The following is a 4,393-nucleotide window of genomic DNA, read 5'->3' as shown; positions in this document are numbered from 1 at the left end:
TCCTTCCAGAGTAGTGGTACCATTTTACAATCCCACTAATAATGTGTAAGAGTTCCTATCTCGCCACATCCTCTCCAAATGTATTACTTGCTGTCCTGTTAAACTTTGCCATTGCTACTCGAGAGAGTTGGTTTCTCATTGTGGTTTTGATTTGCATCTCTCATATTGCCATTGATTTTGAGGACTTCTTCATGTGTTTGTTGGCAAAGATCATTCTCTGTGAAAACTCTTACCATATCTTTGCCCATTTTGTAATTGAGTTATCAGGTGTTTTTTTTCTTGTGGAGGCCCAAGAGGATTATGTCAACTTTTGTTATGAGATTCTTGTCTAGGTTGGTGCACCAAGTACTTTAATCTTCAGCAAGCAAGATTGTGCCATCTGAATAAGCCAGGTTACTGATGTGATGAGCCTTCATCTGATTCTAATGCTACATTCTTCTGCATAAAGTCCAGCTTCTCAAAATATTTGTTTGCTATAGAGATTATCAGATATGGAGAAAGTATCCAACCCTGACTCATACCATTCTTAATTTTAAACCATGCAGTGTTCTCTTGCTGTGTATAGACAACTGCTTTCTGGTTTAGGGATAATGAAGTGTTCTAGGACTCCCATTCTTCTGTTTCATCCACCATTTGTTATAACTCACACAAATGCCTTTGAATAGCCAATAAAGCATAAGTCTTTCTGGTACTTGATGCTTTCAACTAAGAGCCATCTGTCACCAGCAATGAAAGAGGAAGATGTTCTTGTTCGGTGCTGTCGAGTTGAGTACGACTCACAGAAATCAGAACACTGTCCTATTTTGTGCCATCCTCATCACCACTTGAGACTATCACTGCAGTCACTGTGTAAAGCCATTTTGCCGAGGATCTTCCAGTCTTTTGCTGACCCTATCTATACCTTTCCAAGTATGACGTCCTTCTCCACTGAGAGAGGAGGTAGGATAGTCTTCTTCATTGTTATTCTTTTGTTACTGTTCAACTAGCTTAGATCCAGAGGGTGATCAAAAGTAGAGTTTATTCCTGACTTTGTTCTGAAATATACCCCATCTTAAGGAACACCTATTTCCCGAAAATGTAGGGGAGTGTTGTGAATGTATTCCTGATACCTAGATGTCATCTAAAAGATGAAGGTGCACCAGATGCAAACTGGGCATTTATAATTGTTTCTTATGCATTCAAAGGGAGCTCTGGTGGCTTAGTAATGAGTTGCGCTGGCAATTCAAAAGTATGTGGTTTGAATTCACCAGATTTGCTTCTCGGGACAAAGATGGGCAATCTCCTCCCGTGTGATTAACTGCCTCTGAAAACCAACTGGAATTTAGGAGCAATAATTTTGTAAGTCACTACCTAACTTGGGAAGGACTGGAGAACATTCTGCTAAGTGAAGTAACTCAGTTCCATAAGGACAAAAAAATGTATAAGATCATTATTGTAGAATGTGTATGAGGATCCAAGAGGGAGAAGGGGAGAGTAGAGTGGTGAGGATGGGCGGGGTTGTTGTTGTTGTTATGTGCCACTGAGTGGCTTGCAACTCATAGCTACCCTATGTACAACAGCCCTAAACCCTGCTCTGTCCTCTGTCAATCTCACTGTCTCTGACACACCTACCCCCATTACCCCAGTCACTGAATCAATCCACCTCATAGAGGGTCTTCCCCTCCTGCGCTGTCCCTCTACCCTTTCTAGCATGATGTCCCTCTCCAAGGACCGGTCCCTCCTTACAACATGTCCAGATTATGTCAGACGAAGCCTCAGAATCCTTGACTCCAAGGAGCAGACTGGTTTAACCCTCTCCAGGATGAACCTGTTCATTTTTTTAGCAGTCCATGGTACATTCAATACTCTTCTCCAGCACCACAGCTCAAAGTTCTCCTTCTATCCTCCCTAGTCATTGGCCAGCTCTCTGATGCATAACAAGTGATTGCAATGACAGTGGCCTCTATCAGGCACACCTTAGTCTTCAGAGTGACACCATTGCTCTTCAGTACTTTGGAGAGGTCCCTAACAGCAGGCTTTCCCATCTCAATACGTTTATTGATTTCCTGGCTGCTGGTGTCAAGAGTGTTGACTGTGGAGCCAAGCAAACTAAAGCTGTGAACAATCTCAATCTTTTCACTATCTATCCTGATGCTGCCAATTGGTCCAGTGGTGAGAATCTTTGTCTTCTTGTTATGGAGCCTTAATCCATACTGAAGGCTGCAGTCCTATGCTTCAGATCCTCTTCAGTTTCAGCAAGCAGCATTGTGTCATCTGCATAATGCAGATTGTTGATGAGTCTCCCACCAATCCTGATGCCATACTTCTCCTCATACAGCCCAGCCTCCTGGATAATCTGTTCTGCATAGGTTGAAAAGGTATGGAGATAGGACACATCCCTGGTGAACAGTCTTTTCAATTTTGAACCATGAAATGTTTCCTTGCTCTGTTCTTATTACTGCCTCCTGGCCCAAGTATAGGTTTCACATTAGCACGATCAAGTGTTCTGGGATTCCCATTCTTCTCAGAGTCAGACACAGTTTGTTATGATCCACACAGTCAAACGCCTTTGCATAGTCAATGAAACACAGATATACATTCCTCTGGTATTCCCTGCTTTCAGCTAAGATCCATCTAACATTATCTACAGTATCCCTAGTACTACGACCCCTTCTAAATCCAGCCTGGACTTCTGGAAGTTCTCTGCTGATTTGCTGTTTCAGTAGTTTTTGGATAATCTTCAGCAGAATCTTGCTTGCATGTGGTATCAGTGGTACTGTTCTATAATTTCTACACTCTGTTGGGTCACCATTCTTTGGAATGGGATCAAATATAGATCTCTTCCAGTCAGTTGGCCAAGTGGTTGTTCTCCATATTTCATGGCACAAGTTGGTGAGCATATCCAGGGCAGCATCTGTTCATTGAAATACATCAATTGGTATACCATCTATTTTGGGGCCTTATTTTTTGCTAATTCCTTCAAAGCAGCTTGAACTTCTTCCTTCATCACTGTAGGCTCTTGCTCATATTATGAAATTATTGTTTTTGCCAATTTCTGTCAACTCTGTATACTCTTTCCATCTTCTTTTAATACTTTCTGGACCATTTAATATTTTGCCTAGTTCCTTGAGCTTAAGAAATGCTGAGCGACTTTGGCCCTTTTGATTTTCTGACTCCAGCTCCTTGCACATTTCACTGTAATATTTTACTTTGTCTTCCCATGCTGCCTTTTGAAATCTTCTGTTCAGCTTTTTAGTATCTTGAATTCTTCATTCTGCTTTGGCTTCTCAATGCTCTAGCGCAATATTCAGAGTCTCTTCTGACATCCATTTTGGTCTTTTCCCCCTCTTCTGTCTGTAATGATCTTTTACACTCTTCCTGGATTATACTCTTGATATCCTCCCACAAGTCACCTGCTCTTCACTCATTGGCGTTCCAGGCCTCAAACCTGTTCCTGAGATGGTTCTGGAATTCAGATGGGATAGAATCAAGGTCATAGTTTGGTCCCTTGGATTTGATTTAATTTTCCTTAGCTTCTGCCTGAGCTTGCGTATCAGTAGTTGATGGTCTGTTCCACAGTCAGCACCTGGCCTAGTTTTCACAGCTCATATTGAGTTTCTCCAGTTGTTCTTTCTGCAAATGTAATCAATCTGAGTCCTATGCATACCATCAGGGGAAATCCATGTGGTATAATCTGCGTTTATGTTTCTTATAAAACAAGGAGTAAGTCATTGATTGTGCAAAATTCAACGGCTCTATCTCCAGCTTAATTTGTTACCAAGTCTATGTTTTCCAGCTACTAATTCTTCTTCTCTGTTCCCAACTTTTGCATTCCAGTCACCCATTATTATTAATGCATCTTGATTGCACATTTTAATGGTTAAGGGAGGAGTGCGTTATAGGAAACAGGGAAAATTTGGTGTGAAAAACAATGTCTACGAACTTTGTTAAGCAAACCAGTACAAAAGAAAATTTTATTTAAAAAAATGTTGGAAGGTCAGCTCTGGGTCAGTACATAACAACACAAATTCTAAGCTGGACGATAAACAGGGAAGACAGACGAATCTATGACTTTGAATTGCCCTTTTAGAGAAGAGTACTTAACATTCCATAGAACATCAAATCTTTCTTGGAGGACGGGCAATCAAGGTGCGCCTTAGAGGAAAGGATGTGAATCTTCGGTTTTTGGAAAAAGAGAACATGCTGGTAAAATCTGAGAGTCAGCAGGAGAGAGAATCATCTCAATGAGCTGGATTGACTACATGACTGTCACAGTGAGCTCCAGCATGCCTGAAATAAAGCGAATGCGATAGCGCAAGATTCAGAACTATTGTTCATTGGGCCAATAGCACCTAACAATTGAACTGCTCCCTTGGTCGGCGGCAGCGCTGTGTTCTACAGCAGTAACACACAA

Source organism: Elephantulus edwardii, unplaced genomic scaffold (genome assembly GCF_000299155.1).
Source record: "Elephantulus edwardii isolate Elephantulus edwardi_28Jun2011 unplaced genomic scaffold, EleEdw1.0 scaffold00019, whole genome shotgun sequence".
NCBI classification, from domain to species: Eukaryota; Metazoa; Chordata; class Mammalia; order Macroscelidea; family Macroscelididae; genus Elephantulus; species Elephantulus edwardii.
This window is presented reverse-complemented; position numbering follows the sequence as displayed.